The sequence below is a fragment of the Bos taurus genome, chromosome 26 (genome assembly GCF_002263795.3).
Source record: "Bos taurus isolate L1 Dominette 01449 registration number 42190680 breed Hereford chromosome 26, ARS-UCD2.0, whole genome shotgun sequence".
Lineage (NCBI taxonomy): Eukaryota > Metazoa > Chordata > Mammalia > Artiodactyla > Bovidae > Bos > Bos taurus.
The window spans coordinates 23606713-23625435 of NC_037353.1; the positions used below are offsets into that span (position 1 = coordinate 23606713).

The 18723-nt window shown below is 39.8% G+C and overlaps 1 protein-coding gene and 1 pseudogene across 3 annotated transcripts in view; one reads left to right on the plus strand and one right to left on the minus strand.

Moving 5' to 3' along the window:
- Positions 1 to 18723, plus strand: part of CNNM2 (cyclin and CBS domain divalent metal cation transport mediator 2) — a 184630-nt gene that overhangs the window by 55456 nt on the left and 110451 nt on the right. The gene's annotated exons all lie outside the window — the stretch shown is intronic.
- Positions 15896 to 16897, minus strand: LOC107131880 (ubiquitin-ribosomal protein eS31 fusion protein-like; annotated as a pseudogene).

Sequence of the window (18723 nt, forward strand, 5' to 3'; positions counted from 1 at the left end):
TCTGCCTCTCCTGCTTGAGCCACCGTCTTATTTTGAAGAATTACACCAGCTTCCTAACTGCTCTCCGTGGTGTTTTGCCTCCTTAGAATCCATTTTCCACCCAGCAGATTCATCTTTTAAAAAGAACCTTACATTTACATGCAGAAAATTGCACATATTATGGGTTTGTGGTGAATTTTCACAACTTGATCACATCTATGTATGCCGTACCCAGAGCTGAAATCGGCATGTGACTAGCTACTCCTCACATCCACCTGCAGACACTGATCCCCCAAGGATGACCACTGTCTAAGAGCACAGGTTAGTCTAGTCTGTTGTTAAACTTCATGTAAATGGAATCCTACAATGTGTAAGTTGAGTCTGTCTTTTATGCAACATTATGTGTGTGAGATCCATCCACAATGGTGCGTGAAATTTGGTTTCTTCTCATTGCTGGGAACTATTCAGTTGTGTTCAGTTCAGTCGCTCAGTTGTGTCCGACTCTTGGCAACCCCATGGACTGCAGCATGCCGGGCTTCCCTGTCCATCACCAATTCCCGGAGCTTGCTCAAACGCATGTCCATCGAGTCGGTGATGCCATCCAACCATCTCATCTTCTGTCGTCCCCTTTGTGTTAATATACCACAATTTATTAGGGCTTTCTTGGTGGTGCAGACAGTAAAGAACCTGCCTGCAGTGTGGGAGACCCAGGTTTGATCCCTGGGTTAGGAAGATCCCTGGAGAAGGAAATGGCAACCCACTCCCATATTCTTGCCTGGAGAATCCCATGGAAGGAGAGGAGCCTGGTGGGTTACAGTCCATGGGCTTGCAAAGAGTCAGACACGACTAAGCGACTAACACATACACACCACAATTTATTGATCTGTTCTACTGTTGATGGACTTTCAGATAGTTCCCAGTGTTTGGCTGTTATGAATCATGCTGCTATGAATGTTCTAGTACCTGGCTTTTGAGAAATACATGTATACATTTATGTATAAATTTATGATGGGGATATACCTAGGAGTGAGATTTTTGATTCAGTATGTACTAGCCTCATGGTGTGTATGCTCAGTCATGTCTGACTCTTTGCGACCCCACGGACTGTAGCCTACCAGGCTCTTCTGTCCATGGGATTTCCCAGGCAAGAAGACTGGAGTGGGTTACCATTTCCTTTTCCAGGGGATCTTCCCGACCCAGGGATTGAACCGGGGTCTCCTGCATTGCAGGCAGATTCTTTGCCACGCCACCTGGAAAGTCCAGTGTTAGTGTATATTGTCTCAGTCTTAACATATAGTGTGTATATATATATCTATAAGCCTTAGCATATATTGCCAGTTTTTTTTTTTTGGCAAGTGATTATACACCAGCAAGTGATCTTTTAAAGAGTAAAAGTTAACTCCTATTGCTGTAACTCATTTGAAGACCCATGGTTCATTAGCTCATGCAGAGTAATAGCAAAAGTACTTAAATGCACATAAGGCCCTAAATAGCTGGTTTTCCAGCTTGTCTTTGAACATGCTAAGCGCATGTACATCTTAGGGCCTTTGCATTAGCTGCTTTCCCACCTCCTCCGTTCTTTTGCCACATATCTGCATGGACTTCTCCCTTATTAACTCCAGATGTCTGCTTAAATGCCACCAACATATATAAATGCTGGAAAAATTTCATGGACAGGAGCCTGGGGAGCTACAGTACATAGAGTTGTGGAGAGTCAGACGTGACTGAGCATGCACACATCCATCTGTGTATTTTGCATTACTTTTCTTCTTACCACTTAATTCTTGGCCTATCTGTATGTTTAATATATCTAAAATATTTTGTGTGTCCCCACTAGACTTAGTTTTTTGTTAATTGCTTATCAGAAACAGTGGACATTAATAGCTTCTCAGTAAATAGTTGAAAGAATAAATGAATTCAGGAAATAGTTCTAGTTGTAATAGATATAAGGCATCTAGAAATAGAAATTTGGGGAGAATGGAAGTAAGGCAAATGAGGTTAAAAATAGGTGAAAATTTTAATTTTTATTAAAATAATAGCTTCAAAAGACACTGGGCTTATGATTCAAAAATAGCAGCCTTCTGTCTCCTCCCAACTCCCCAGATTTGACTACTTTCTAGCTGTTTCTTATGCTATTAAATTTGATATTTAAAAAATCTATGGTTAAATCGCTGTCTTTTATATTTCAGTTTTAGATCTTATTTGAGGGCTTTCTACACTGGAAGATACAGATCTACTTTTCTTAAACTTCTTTCTCCCTCCAGCACACACACCCTTTACCCCTATCCTCCCAGTATAATTGTCCAAAATTTAAAAATGTTTTTAAGTTGTTAAAACATGCTTTCAGTTGTCTTCACAAATGTCACTTTCTCGGGGAATTGTTCTCTAGCTTCTCATGTCAAATGTTTAGTGTATACATTATTGTAAACGTAAAAGTTTTTCTATATGAGCCAGGTTATATGTTATGATCACATCTTAGGTTTTTTTTTTCCTGGAATTTGCCATAATTCTCATTTTTTTTGTTTGCTTATTCTTCTTCACATAACTAACTTCCTACCCTCATACTCCTTGCCAGGATTCTAACACACATTGGGTTATATATTAGTTCTTTAGGTTGTTTTGGAAGCATTTGTCTTAGAATTGCCAACAGTAACTATAGAACTGTAGCAGCCTGTTGCTCTGAATCTTCCCTTCACAAATTAACCTAAAAATTATCTTTTTTCCTATGTTTAAATCCTTCACTTCTGGATCCCAAATCAGAGTCTTTCTTGGTTTACTCATTTCTCTTGGGAGGACATATCCTTCAGTGGTTTCCAGAGAAAAGATACAGGAATAGTAATTTTTAAAGATCTTGTGTATAAGTTATCTGTTGCCATAGTAATGCTGCATGGCAGATGACTGAGAAACATCAGTTGCTCACAATAAGTATTTGTTCAAAACATTTCTAGGGTGGTTGGTTTGGGGGCTCTGCTGACTTCAGGAGTTTGGCTATCTTTTGGTTTTGGCTGGGACAATTGGTGTGACCTAGCTCTGTTTCAGGAGTCTCATCCTCCCTGGGGACAGGCAGTCTAGCCAAGGTGTGATATTTACCTGGTGATGGCAGAAGGCAACCAGGTAAGCTTACGTGCCTTTCTTGTATTTTAAATATACCAGCCGACTATAGTTCCAAAATAAGTTGTTTTTAAATGTGTAACTTATTTGACCAAAAATAAATATCTGTGCAAATATGCAGAGAAAAAATTTAAGATAAGCAGCGTCCTTCAGATACCGGATTAAATGTTACTTTCTCAAGAGGTGGTGTTCTTTCCCTTCTTGTATTAGGTAAAATTCTCCTCTAAGTCTTTTAACATTGTTACTGTTCTTTCACAGTATTTATCACACTAGTTATTTGTTCATACTGCTCTATCCCTCTAGAACTTAACTTTCCTGGAAGACAGGGGCCATGTCTTTCAGAGGGTTAGCCTAGAGCCTGCCATAGTGAAGTATACAATACATGTTAGCTAAATGAGTCTGGTTACATGTCAGGAACAGGAAATATTAGGATTCTTTTTATTGAATCTTTGTATGTGCAGTGTGTCCCTTCTTCAAGAATTTGGCAGAAAAGAGGAAAAACATTACCAATTTGTGGGAAAGATAAGCTCGCTTCTCTTTGGGCTTTTTGGTGGGTGGCTGCACTCCCCTGAGTAATCAAGGCTGTGAAGCTTTGATTAGTAGTGTATTGTTTGTGGCTTTAGGGCCTTTAGATTACAAGGAATTGTTTTCAACAGTGTGTTAGTTACGACTCTGGGACTTGTAAACAGCTGGAAACAAGCGTGTTTCTACTGGTATATATGAATGTTTATTATTCTGAATTAGATGACAGTACTTTGATATTTCAGATGAGTGTTTGAAGAACATGTGTTTAAACTCAGCGACTGAGTTGCAGTACACTTCTGTGATTGGTACTGTATTCTGTAAACTTCTACTGTAGTGTGAACTTTTGAATGTATAAAAAATTAACCTTAAATGAACCTAAGTTATAGAAGATCTTCTCTAAATGAACTCAGAAACTAACTGTAAAAAAACCGTTCCTCAAACCTGAGCTTTGTAGGTTTAAATAACTATCCAATTTACAATGTACTATTTAATCATTTCCCAGCTTTTTCATAATTTGCAAAGATTCATATATTTGTGACCCACTGTTTGATCAACACAGACATTGACTTTGTTTAGACAGGAACTTGTGATAGAGCTAGAAATTTGTACCCAGGATTGAAGCAGACCTTGCTTGGGTGTGGTCTAAATATTTCTATTTCTTATTAATGCCAAGTTTTTGTCTTCTGCTTTTTTGATCAATTAAAATGGTAAATGTAGGTGATCTTTTATATAATGAAATTTTAGATCTTAAAGGGACAATAACATCTCAGTCTAACCTTTCCATTTTATATAGCACTTGGGTTGTAAGTTTTATGAGAATGCTGTTGACTGGCAGTAGTTGTTCAGTAAATATTTGTTGAATGAGTAAATAAACAAATGTACATTATAGGTAAAGAATGAAGACAAGAGATTTTAGAGATTCAGTTCAGTTGCTCAGTGGTGTCCGACTCTTGGCGACTCCATGGACTGCAGCACGCCAGGCCTCCCTGTCCCTCACCAATTCCCTGAGTTTACCCAAACTCATGTCCATTGAATCGGTGATGCCATCCAACCATCTTGTCCTCTGTCGTTCCCTTCTCCTCCTGCCCTCAATCTTTCCCAGCATCAGGGTCTTTTCAAATGAGTCAGCTCTTTGCATCAGGTGGCCAAAGTACTGGAGTTTCAGCTTCAACATCAGTCATCCCAATGAATACTCAGGACTGATCTCCTTTAGGATAGACTGGTTTGATCTTGCAGTCCAAAGGACTCTCAAGAGTCTTCTCCAACACCGCAGTTCAAACGCATCAATTCTTCAGTGCTCAGCTTTCTTTATAGTCCCAACTCTCACATCCATACGTGACTACTGGAAAAACCAAAACTTTGAGTAGATGGACCTTTGTCGGCAAAGCAATGTCTCTGATTTTTAATATGCTGTCTAGGTTGGTCATAACTTTCCTTCCAAGGAGTAAGCATCTTTTAATTTCATGGCTGCAGTCACCATCTGCAGTGATTTTGGAGCCCAAAAAAATAAAGTCAGGATTCAAAAAGCTTATATAATTAGTGGGACAGCCAAGGCTAAATGGGCCAATTTAAGAAAGCTGAAGAGTAGCATGACTATAGAAAGTGTTATAAATAAATAGAATTCAGAGAAATACTAGTAAAAATAATTTCTATTATCATAGTTCCCAGTAACCATTAACGGAATTCCAATATTTTAAGCTATAGCAGTGGCTCCAAATATGTGTTCAAAATTTTTGCAGGGAAAAAAAAAATTGATGTTATTAGTGATTTTAAAGAAGTATGTATAAAAAGTTCACGAAATATTCTCTCTTTCTTTGACAGTTCAAGTCCGCAATATAACTTAAATGTAATTGTGTGACTACATTTTAGTCATTGTTAAGGACTGAAAGACTGAATTTTGCTAACACTTTCTAACACGTAAAAATGTAAAAGAGAAAGATCTTTCTTTTCTACAGCAAGTGGACAAAATTCTTGCTTTGTGTAGGAAATTTTGGCAGATCTTGAGAATTCTGAATTGCTCTAATTGTTTTGTCTTTTTTTTCCCCTCAGAAGAATTTTAATAGTTTGTTGTGTTTTTTTTTTTTTCTTTCTACATGATTTTCCTCTTCTCACCCTCATGTTTAACTTATTTAGGACTCCTCTTCTGTATTTACATAGTTTGTCTGATACAGTCAATTCTTCTTAAAACATTATGGAGAACACACAAGTTATTTTTCCTCCCAGTTCTCATCATCAGAGTTAGATATCAGAAGTCTTTCTGGTCCCTTGCTTCTGTGTGAATGACCCAAGACAGGCTGGAAGACCAGTCTCATGTGTGTTCTCTTTGGTATTCTCTGGGTGTATTCTTGGCTAATGTGCCACTCTGTACCACTTCAGATTCTTCCTTGGGTTCTCACTGACCACTCTTAGTCATATTCCTTCTAGTCATCAATTCCTCCAATGTCATGACCAAGTCATCAGTACCCAGAAGCGCCTAGTGTTTAAGTAAGCACTTAATGGCTTATTCCACAATAGTGTCTTTGTTTTGGTTTTAAATTACTAGATCAGATTGATGAAAAAGCTTTTTAAGCTACAGTGTTATCAGTTCACAACATGTCGTGACTGAACATGACTGAACAAGGGACAGTCGTAAAAGCAGAATTGGGAGCGTGGAGGACTTGCCTGGTTCTCTAAGCAGAGAATAAGCATGGAATGTTATGACCAACCTAGATAGCATATTCAAAAGCAGAGACATTACTTTGCCAACAAAGGTCCATCTAGTCAAGGCTATGGTTTTTCCTGTGGTCATGTATGGATGTGAGAGTTGGACTGTGAAGAAGGCTGAGCGCCAAAGAATTGATGCCTTTGAACTGTGGTGTTGGAGAAGACTCTTGAGAGTCCCTTGGACTGCAAGGAGATCCAACCAGTCCATTCTGAAGGAGATCAGCCCTGGGATTTCTTTGGAAGGGAATGATGCTAAAGCTGAAACTCCAGTACTTTGGCCACCTCATGCAAAGAGTTGACTCATTGGAAAAGACTGTGATGCTGGGAGGGATTGGGGGCAGGAGGAGAAGGGGACGACAGAGGATGAGATGGCTGGATGGCATCACTGACTCGATGGACGTGAGTCTGAGTGAACTCCAGGAGTTGGTGATGGACAGGGAGGCCTTGTGTGCTGCGATTCATGGGGTCGCAGAGAGTCGGACACGACTGAGCGACTGAACTGAACTAAACCAACTGATGAGAGGCCTCAGACTTTGTATCATCCGTCACCTTGGAAACCCATAGTTTCGTATGCCCGCTGAACTGGGTCTGAGTCCTGGACGTTATTCTGCGCTTGTCCTGATTCACTCACCTGAAGTGTTCAGTGCCTGTTTTGGTTTATAGGACACAGATTAGCTGTGAGGTTCCAGCTGCCCTGTTTTACTTGGAAAAGGTCCTCATGTCTTGCCACTGAAACCTAAAGATGACAAAAATGGTGCATTTGCTTTAGATTTGAGTGTGGGTAGCTCAGATGGTAAAGCGTCTGTCTACAATGCGGGAGACCCGGGTTTGAGCCCTAGGTTGGGAAGATCCCCTGGAGAAGGAAATGGCAATCCACTCCAGTACTGTTGCCTGGAAAATCCCATTGACGGAGGAGCCTGGTAGGCTACAGTCTATGGGGTCACAAAGAGTCAGACACGACTGAGTGACTTCACTTCACTTTGAGTGTGGGTAGTCCCCGTTGGCTCAGTGGATAAAAAGTCTACCTGCAGTGCTAGAGACACAGAAGACGCGGATTTGATCCCTGAGTCGGAACCACAGGGTCACAAAGACACAACTGAGTGGCTAAGCACGCATGCATGCAGTGATGGTATTTTGTGAGACCTCAGAAGCCCAAACTGGACCCAATGTGAAAGTTACAAGGAAGTCAGTTTTAGCCTAATTCCAGCAGAATTTCTAAGTAGAGCTGTTAGAAAGTGTTTTGAGTTGGCTCCAGATGTATAGTTACATTGGGTGATTCAGCAGAAGGTAGATAAGCAAATTGGAGAGTTTTGTTGGGCAGTGTGGGTGAGGGGCTAGATGATACACTAGTGGTGAGATTTTTGACTCAGGTGTAAATGTTCAGGTTGCAGACTAATTCAGAGAGCAGACAAGTTGACAAACCTGGCGATTTGTTAGTAAGGTGAATTTGCCAAGGGAGGGTGTCCTTGAAAGAAGTACAGAAGCAGAAGCCCAGACACCAAAGCCCGTATTTAAAAGGTGAAAGCAGAAAGTGGAACTGCTGAAGGAAAACATTGAGAGGAAGAAAACTGAAATAGTTTAGAGTACAAAGGCCAAGGGGAGAGAGTTGGAAGAAGAAATAAGAGAATAACATAGAAACTGGTTTACCCTGAAGCAGTTGTCCCCGAGGTGAGTTGCATGCATAGCTAACAGATTGCAGTAGGACTCGCATGTTTATTCAAACATAAGTATATAAACACTTAAGTGAAGTCGCTCAGTCGTGTCCAACTCTTTGCGACCCCATAGACTGCAGCCTACCAGGCTCCTCTGTCCATGGGATTTTCCAGGCTATAGTACTGGAGTGGATTGCCATTTCCTTCTCCAGGGGATCTTCCCAACCTAGGGCTTGAACCCGGGTCTCCCGCATTGTAGACAGATGCCTTTACTGTCTGAGCCACCAGGGAAGTTACTTAAGCTTATTATTGAAGGTATTTCTTAATGTACATAATGCATTAATTTAGTAATATTTGTGTATAATTAATAATATAGAAGAGACATGGTCAACATTTAACTAACAGAATATGCAGTAAAAAATGATTTGAGTCCTCTGTCCAAAAAATAAAATGCTCTAGGTCTCTTCCATGCTTGCTGCTGCTAAGTCGCTTCAGTCGTGTCCGACTCTGTGCAACCCCAGAGATGGTAGCCCACCAGGCTCCCCTGTCCCTGGGATTCTCCAGGTAAGAACACTGGAATGGGTTGCCATTTCCTCCTCCAATGCATGAAAGTAAAAAGTGAAAGTGAAGTCGTTCAGTCGTGTTCGACTCTTAGCGACCCCATGGACTGCAGCCTACCAGACTCCTCTGTCCATGGAATTTTCCAGGCAAGAGTACTGGAGTGGGGTGCCATTGCCTTCTCTGCTTCCATGCTTATAGATATCCAATTTAAGTTAAATTTTTTTTTGTTTTAAAACAATAAAATTTGCCATATTAGCCATCTTTAAACACACAGTTCTGTGGTATTAAATATATTCACATTGTTGTGTAATCATGACTTCTTTCTATCTCCATAATTCTTTTCATCTTATAAAACTGCAACTCTATACCCACTAAACAGTAACTCTCATTTTCCCCCTACCCACATCCCCTGGTAACCACCGTTCTACCTTCTTTCCTCATGATTTTTTGACTACCTGAAGTACCTCATATAAGTGGAATCAGACACTATTTGCCTTTTGGTATTTTTGGCAAATACAAAAAGGCTTAATTAGCAGAATGTCCTCAAGATTATTGCAGTGTATTGCAGAATTTCCTTCCTTTTTAGAATATTCCATTATGTATACATGCCACATTTTCTTTATCTAGTTTTCAGTCCGTGGACACTGGCTTGCTTCTTTGTTTTGGTTATTGTGAATAACACTGCTATGAATATGGGAATGAAGCCAGCTCCCCCACACCCTCCTCGGGTTTTTCTTTTTAGTACAGACCTGGAAGTGGAATTGCTGGATCATATCGCAATTCTACTGCTCATTTTTGGAGGGACTACCAGCAGTTTTCTATAGCGCCTGGACAATTTTACTTTCTCCACGTCTTTGTCTATATTTATTTTCTGGTTTTTCAATAGTAGCCATCCCACTGGGTATGAGGTGGCATCTCATGGTAGTTTCAATTTGCTTTTCCTGAATGACTAGTAGTGTTGAACATCTTTTTGTGTACTTCATGGCCATTCATAGATCTTTAGAGAGATGTCTATTCAAGTCCTTTGCCCATTTTTAAATGGGTTGTTTTATTGTTCGAGCTTTAGGAGTTATATATGCTGGGTATTATTCCTTTATTAGATAATTTGTAAATATTTTCTCCCATACTGTGGGTTGCTGTTTTACTCTTATAGTATCTTTTGATGCACAACATTTAAAATTTTCCCAGCAACCTATTTGTCTATTTTTTTCCTTTTGTTTACTATGCCATTGGTATCATATCTAAGAAATCATTGCCCAATCCACTGTTGGGAGGCTTTTGTCCTATATTTTCTTCTAAGAGTTTTATACTTTTAGGGCTCATATTTAGGTCCTTGATCCATTTTTTGAGTTAATTTTTGTATATGGTGTTAGATAAAGATACAGCTTCATTCTCATGCATGTGGATATCCATTTTTCCCAGAAATATTTGTTGAAAAGAATATCCTTTCCCCACTGAAGTTTTGGCACCCTTATCAAAAATTATTTGTCCATATATGCAAGGATTTTATTTCTGGGCCCTCTAGTAGATTGCATTGTGTATATGTCTGTCTGTTTACTAATGCCACACTTCTTTGATTATTGTAACTTTGTGGTAAATTTTGAATTCAGGAAGTATGTCTTCCAGTTTTATTCTTTTTCAAGATTGTTTTGGCTACTTGGGGTCATTTTGAGATTCCATATGAATTTTAGGATGGGTTTTTTTGTTTTGTTTTTCCTATTTCTGCAAAAATCATGATTGGGATTTTGGTAGGGATTGCATTGAATCTATAGTACCTTTGAGTAGTATGGACATCTTAATAGTGTTAAGATTTCCAATTAATGATCTTGGGATGTTTCTATTTATGGCCTTAATTTCTTTTTATCAATATTTGTAATTATCATTGTACAAATCTTTCTATTGGCTGACCCCTAAGTATTTTATTCTTTTTGATACTATTGTGTATAGAATTGTTTCTGTGAACAGAATTGTCTTTGTAATTTTTTACCTTTTTAAATTGTTCATTGTTATATACAGAGAAATGAAACTGAATTTTTTTCTGTGTTGGCTTTTGTGTTTTGCCACTTTAATGAATTTGTTTTAATAGTTTTTTGGTATGTCTGGAATCTTTAGGATTTTCTACATATAAGATCATATCATCTGCAAAGAGAATTTTACTTCTTTTCCAATTTGGATGCCTTTCTTTTTCTAGCCTAATTGCTCTGAGTGAACCTCAAATACTGTGTTGAGCTGAAATGCTGAAAGTGGGTATCCTTGCCTTGGTCCTGATATTAGAGGAAATGCTTTCAGCCTTGAACCATTGAAAATGACGATCTCCATGGGTTTTCACATACAGCTTTTATTATGTTGAAGTAGTTTCCTTCTGTTTGTAGTTTGAATGTTCTTATCATGAAAGGGTGTTGAATTTCTGTCAAATTCTTTTTCTGCTCAATTAAGATGATGATGTGGATCCTTCATTCTGTTGATATGGTGTACTACCTTTTTGGTCTGTTAAACTATCCTTACATTTCAGGAATAAATCCTACTTGTTCATGGTATATAATCGTTTTAATATGCTGCTGACTTCGGTTGCATTTTGTTGAAGGTTTTGTCATCAGTGTTCATAAGGAATATTGGGCTGCAGTTTTCTTACCGTGTCCTTATCCAGCTTTGGTATCAAAGTAATGCTGGCCTCTGAGTGAGTCTGAAAATATCCCCTCCTCTTCAGTCTTTTAGAAAAGTTTGAGAACTTTTGGAGTTAGTTCTTTAAATGTTTAGTAGAATTCATCAGCCAAGCCATCAGGTCCAAGGCTTTTCTTTGGGGATTTTTGATTATTGATTCAGTCTCCTTATTGGCTATAGAAATAACCAGATTTTTTAGTTCTTCATAATTTAATCTTTGTAGCTTTTGTGGTTCTAGCAATTTGTCCCTTTCATCTAGATATGATTTGTTGGCATCCAGTTGTTCACATCTATCCCTTTTATATCTGTAGAACCAGTGCTACTGTCCCTATTTTCATTTCTGATTTTAGTAATGTGAATCTTTACAGCTTTGTCCCCACCCTCTTTGGTTGTTGATGTCACAAAACTAATGTCTTTATACATAATACACTCTAAAATGAACTTATAATTCCTTAAAAATGCACTGATCTAAAATTATATAGAAAATAAGATTTGGAGTGAGAAACCCAAATTACAGTAATACTAGCTTTTGTACTGTTTTTTTTTTTTTCTTTAAATGTTTTAGTCTCTTAAATCATGTAGAAGAATGTAGTTACAGACCACTGTTACAATAATGCTAGGCTTCTGTAATTGTGGATGCACTCAGCTTTATTGAGATTTGTATTTCTCTATAGGCTTCAAAACACTGTCTGGTGTCCTTTCATTTCACCCTGTAGGACTACTTGAGCATTTCTTGCAGGGCAGGTCTGGTGGTTACATACTTTCTCAACTATTGTTTGGGGAAGTCTTGCTTTCTCCCTCACTCTTAAAGGACAGTTTTGCCAGAAACAGAGTTCTCATTTGATAATTTGTTTTCTTCACTTTGCAGTATCAGCCCATTGTCCGCTGTTATTTCTGAACTTTCTGGCAAGAAGTCTGGTAATCTTATTGAGGATCCCTTTATGTGATGGGTCACTTGTGTCTTGTGCTTTCAAGACTCTCTTGTCTTTTGAAAGTTTGATTATAATGTGTCTTGGTGTGGGTTTCTTTATGTTCTTATTTGGAGTCTACAGAGCTCCTTGGATGTTTGTAGTCTGTATTTCATTAAATCTGGGACGTTTTCAGCCATTATTTCTTCAAGTATTCTCTCTTCCCTTTCTCTCTTTTCCCTCTGTGACTTCCTCTATACTTACGTTGATCTTCTTAATGGTGTCCCACAGTTCCCTTAGGCTCTGTTGGCTTTTCTTCCATCTTTTTTCTTTTCTTTAGACTCAGTAATTTCCATTGTCTTATCTTCAAGTTCGCGGAGTCTTCTGTCCACTGAAATCTGCTTTTGAATCCTTCTAAGGAACTTTTCATTTCAGCTATATACTTTTGAGCTCCATCCAGAACTTCCTTTTGGTTCTGTCATTTTATTGATATTTCCTTTCATTCACACTTTGTTTTCTTGGCTTTTTCCATATCTTCCTTTAGTCTGTTGGGCATCTTTAAGACATTTCCTTTGAAGTCTTTGTCTAGTGTATTAGCCATTATGTCTTTTTTAGGGACAGCATCTATTGATTTTTTTTTTTCTCTGAATGAGCCGTACTTTGCTGTTCCTTTGCATGCCTTATGATTTATTTTAATGGACTCTTGAGTATAATAATGTGGTAACTCTGGAAATCAGATTTCCCCTTTCCCTAGGGCTTGCTTGTTTTTCTTATTGTTTGTTTTTGATTTTAATTGTTGTACACAGTCCCTTTGCTGAGGATCAGCCTGAGATGGGAACCAAAGGTCTTCCCAGGTCTTTTCTGAGCCTTTCTCAGGGCACACATAGTCACTTTCTAATTTTTTTCATATATGCAGTTGTTTTTAAATGTCCTAGTCTTTACTGTCTGGCTCCAAAGGGGAAAAAAGTGAAGAATGAAGGGGGAGAAGGGACCTGGCCTTTCATATCCCCTGGAAGTCTTCTCGGGTACAAGGGAAGGGAACTGCAATAGGGTAGGGGAGGCGCAGTGGCTGCTCACCTCTGTGATCAGAAGCAGTTATTGGCAGTCACAGCAGGGACCCCCGGTGTTTGGAGCACAGGGTCCTTCATGCCCACCCTAGTTCCCACAGGCTGTGGGCAGTGGTTCTAGGAACACATGTGCAGTTGTCTGCTAAGGGTCTGGGAGTGATGAACGGGTGGCTCCTACTGTGCTAAGAGCCAAGATTGACTGCAGTTCATCACAGTTTATCATCTTACCTTCCCCTGGAAGGTGTAAGCATTCAAGGTTCCAAAATAGTTAAATAGATTCCACCAGTGCAGTTGGCTAGGTGGGAAGACAGATTCTGGTGTGTTATACGTTGGCGACTTCTCCAGAATCCTCTCCCCCATTTAGTTTTATAATATTCACTCATCATTAGAGCAACTATACCCCAATTAAAAAAAAAATCATGCTAAGCAAAAGAAGGCAGTCATAAAAGACCATATAACGTATGATCCCATTTATACAGAATGTCTAGAATACGTAAATCCATGGAGACAGAAAGAATGTAGATCAGTGGTTGCCTAGGACTGAGCTGGGGGTTGGTGGAAAATAGGGAGCGACTGCTAGCGATTGTGGGGTTTCTTTTTTGGGGGCAATGAAAAGATTTTAAAGCTAGATTCTGTGATGGTTACTTGAAGCCCTTAAACTGTACGCTTCATGTGGATGAACTTTAGGGTATGTAATTTCTAACCCAATAAAGCTGTTTTAAAAAACAAAAAAATAGTCACTTGTCAGATCTTGGCTGCGTATTTCCTTTTTGCCTAACTGTAATGGTTTATGTAATGAAGGTCTAGAAACACGTAGAAGATACCATCCTGACTCTGGCTAAGAACTTGTCTCGTGAAGGCAGGATCTCCCTTATCTACTGCTGCCTAACAACCACTCCCAAATTTAGTGGCTTAAAACCACCACCACTTTACTGATTGCGATGCTGTAGTTCAGAAATTCATCATAGGTGGTGGTCTCTGCTCCAGTGATGTTTGCTGGGCTCACTCAAGGGGCTGCATTCACCTGGTGGCTGGAAGGTAGGAGGTGGCCTCACTCACGTGTGGCCTTTGTCCTGGTTGTCACCTGGGCCCTTCTGTCTGCATGGCCTTCTCTCCAGCAGGATAGGCTGAGCTTCTTCATATGGTGTCTGGTTTCCTGGACGGTGGAAACTGTCAGCTTTCTTAGGCCCAGAGTTGACACAGCCATCACTTCTGATAATTCTGTTGATTGAGTCACAGGGCAGCTCAAGTTCAGGTAGAGAGGAAACAGACTCTACCTCTTAATGGGAGGAGTAGTCCTGTGTCTGCAGGTTTAGGAGGAGTTGGGGGTACCTGTCTTTGCAGAATATCTACCACAGGAATCTTGGTAGATAGACCACCCGCAGTCACTTGACTCAATGTAGAATCAAAACAACTGAATTATACTGAAGTTCTAATTGAATGTGAGCTGTCCAGGGCATCACTTCTCCCCTTTTCGAATGCATGCTCCATGTAGGCAGGGTTTTTTATGTTTGGTTCATTGCTTTATTCCAGCTGGACAGCAGCACCTGGCTTTGACAGAGGCTCAGTAAGTATCTGTTTTGTGGTGGTGGTAACAGAAGAAGGATTGGTGTGGAGCCACTCCAATAGAGAAGCTGCTCCAAGTCTGGGAAAAGAGTAGTGGGTATGAATCAGTGTCTCAGAGGTGGGGAGACAACATTTATTCACTATTCTGCAACATGAATTGAGGCCGCCTACGCCCGATGTGAGGGGGAAGGAAGAGCCCCTCCCTTGAGGAAGGGGATCCCAATATCTCAGTGCCTGACATGCGCTAAGTCATAGACAAGAGTGGGGTCCTCCGGGGGTGATGGTGGAGGCTTCAGCATGGGTGCTTGGATGGGACTGAGCAAGGTGAGTGTGATGGAAGTGTGACTGAAACAGAGCTGAAGACACCGATAAAAAATAATGGGTATGGGATATGAGTGTGACTGAGAAAGTCCAGAGGCTTGAAAATAGTCACCTACAAGATGTATTTTTCAGATAAATGGTAAGAATCTCCCCCTCTAAGTCCTTAAACATGGGTGTTATGTGATGGAAACTAGATTTGAGTTTCTGAATTTTGGTGCAGAAATTTTTTGTCAAAGGAGGCAGGCCATTCATTATTAGGATTGGTGAATTCACTGATGGTGGTTATTCACCTTATGTAGTTTTAGAATGCTTTAGATGTTTGCAAAGAGCATTGCCAAATACATGTGCTTGGGTGAAAGGGAAAAATAAGAGTACTGGTATGTGGCAGTGTCTTGCTCCCCTTCTTCCTGAGCAAGTGATCTCGGCTCCTGTTTGTGGTGAGTGAACCAGGAAAGAAGAGAGACGAGCGTTCCGAACACTGAGTTCTATTAGGTAAACAGAAGTATTTTTAAAGTCCTCTCCCTGAATCACTTCTGTCCATTCAGACAAGCAAACCCCCGTCGCTGAAGCCCAGGCAACATGTTCGGATGAACCGGGGAACTGTTCATTATCTTTTCGGTCATCTTGAAAAACTCCTGAAGAAAAGTACTCTTCCTTCAGTAAGTTCTGTCTTATCTAAAAACGTAGCTGTGGTCTTTTTTCCTTGCCTCTTCCCCTGAGGCTGCTTCAGCAAATAATTTTTTTAAATTGAGGCTGGCCTGTTGTGCCAGGGAAGAAAAAACTCGTGTGTGAGTTCCTAGTTGAAGTGAGTGATGTCTAACTACACTAAGAAGATGAAACACTTAAATGTACTTTGGGTTTTTTAAAATGTCCTCTTCACTCATTTGTTGAACTCTAGGGCTCCTAGTTCTTTGAAGGTAATTAGTATGGTAGGAAGAGTATCTTTTTTTAAAAAAAATTTGATTTGTGGTCATGCTGCACAGCATGCTGGATCCTAGTTCCCCAAACCAGGGATCGAACCTCTGTCCCCTGCAGTGAAGGCACAGAGTCTTAACCACTGGACCACCAGGGACGTCCCCCGTGTCATTGCAGTCCCTTACATTTCCAGTCCCTTGGGCTTTCAGGTGGACCGGGCATAAGGCCGGTGATAGCAGTGAGGAGAGAACAAGCCCAGTTCCTAATCTAGAACACTCGTCACCAACCCTGCATACTGCGTTTCTTTTGTGTAATCTTTTTTTTAGCCTGTTAGTTCATGTCTTTTGTTAACCAGTGTAAAATTACTTGTTTTCTGGTTTCTTGAAACAGCAGATCAGACCACATAGGCCACAATAGCATCTGTCAAAGTGACTGGCCATAAAAGCCAGCACCCACATTCATCTGAAGGGCACTCCCTCGGAAGGTGGCTTATTTTTACCATTCTCATCTACCTTACGGTATTTTGGGACAGCCAGCTTAACCTTCTTTCCCTCATTCTTTTCGGAGTGGTGTAAGATTCTCTCTTAGCACCACCACACAAGATGAAGAGTAGCCTCCTTTGGATGTTGAAGTCAGAGTCCGTCTTCCAGTTGCTTGCCAGCAAAGAGAAGTCTTTGATCAGAAGGAAATTCCTTATCCTGGATCCTGGTCTTTACATTTTCTGTTGTATCCGGGGGTTCAACCTCCAGAGTGATGGTCATCATGGTAACCTGCATCTTGGCTGCTTTTCCTTGGTGGATGGTGGATTTAGTGTAACCTCGATCCTCTTTCTGACCTGTCCACTTTTTGAATTGTGAGGTGTGAGAGGGGTGTCTTCATCCCTTCCTTAACGTGCAGTGCCTCGATTGGTTGTTTGAGGGGGTGGACTTTTAAAGATCTTTGCGGAAATGTACTATATTGTTTCTTTTACCCCATCCTCCAACCAAACAGAGAGGTTTCCTTATCGTTGGAGAGAAGAGATCTCTAAGACTGAGACCTGTCAGGAAGGAAGAACTCTACCCTTTTAGGTTCTTCTCTCTAGGCTAGGAATTAAATTGACATGAGTCAGATCAACAGAAGAAACTAAAACTTTTAAAATTTATTTTTAAAATTAAAGGAAAATTGTTTTACAGAATTGTCTTGGTTTCTTCTAAACATCAACATGAATCAGTCATAGGCATACATATGTATATGTATCCCCTCCCTCTTGAACCCCCCTCCCACCTTCCTTCCCACGCCTCTAGGTTGTTATGGAGCCCCAGTTTGAGTTCCTTGAGTTGTGCAGCAAATTCCCACTGGCTATCTATTTTACACATGATCATGTAAATTTCCATGTTTAGAAAAACTAAAATTTAATTTTGGATTGCCAGATGGGTTGAGGATATGGAGGGGAGAGAAATAGGTAAGGGATATTAACAGGTACAAACTTCCAGTTGCAAAATAAATGAGTCACAGTCATGAAATGTACGATATGGGATATAATCAATAATTATGTAGTATCTTTGTATGGTGATAGGTCATAATCACTTATTGTAGTAATCCTTTTGAAATGTTTAGAATTATCAAATCACTGTTGTGTAATAGGAACTAACATTTAATAATAGGTTAACTATATTTCAAGAATAAACCACAGATCAAATTTGTGGTTACTGGAGGTGGAGGGGAGAAGGAAGAGGAATTGGATGAAGGCAATGAAAAAGTAGAAACTTCCAGTTATCAGAAAAAGAAGTCCTAAGGAACCTGATTAAACTTAAAAGCTTTTTGCACAGCAAAGGAAACTATAAGCAAGGTGAAAAGACAACCCTCAGAATGGGAGAAAATAGCAAATGAGATAACTGACAAAGGATTAATTTCCAAAATATACAAGCAGCTCAGACAACTCAATGCCAGAAAAACAAACAACTCAATCAAAAAGTGGGGAGAAGACCTAAAGAAGACATTTCTCCAAAAAAGGCATATAGATGGCTAACAAGCACATGAAAAGATGCTCAACATCACTCATTATTAGAGAAACGCAAATCAAAACTACAATGAGATACCACCTTACACCGGTCAGAATGGCCATCATCTAAAGGTCTACAAACAATAAATGCTGGAGAGGGTGTGGAGAAAAGGGAATGCTTTTTCACTGTTGGTGGGAATGTAAATTGATGCAGCTACTATGGAAGATTATATGGAGATTCCTTAAAAAAACGAGGAATAAAACTACCATATGACCCAGCAATCCCACTGCTAGGCATATACCCTGAGAAAACCAAAATTGAAAGAGACACATGTATCCCATTGTTCATTGCAGGACTGTTCATTGCAGGACTATTATTCATAATAGCTAGATACATGGGAAAGAGACATGTATCCCATTGTTCATTGCAGGACTATTATTTATAATAGCTAGAACATGGAAGCAACCTAGATGTCCACTGACAGATGAATGGATAAAGAAGTTGTGGTACATATTTCACAATGGAACAGTACTCAGCCATAAAAAGGAATGCCTTTGGGTCAGTTCTAATGAGGTGAATGAACCTAGAACCTATTAAACAGAGTGAAGTAAGTCAGAAAGAGAAAGATAAATACATATTCTAATGCATATGTACGGAATCTAGAAAAATGGTACTGAAGAATTTATTTACAGGGCAGCAGCAGTGGAGAAACAGACATAGAGAATGAACTTCTGGACGTGGAGAGAGGGGAGGAGAGGGTGAGATGTATGGA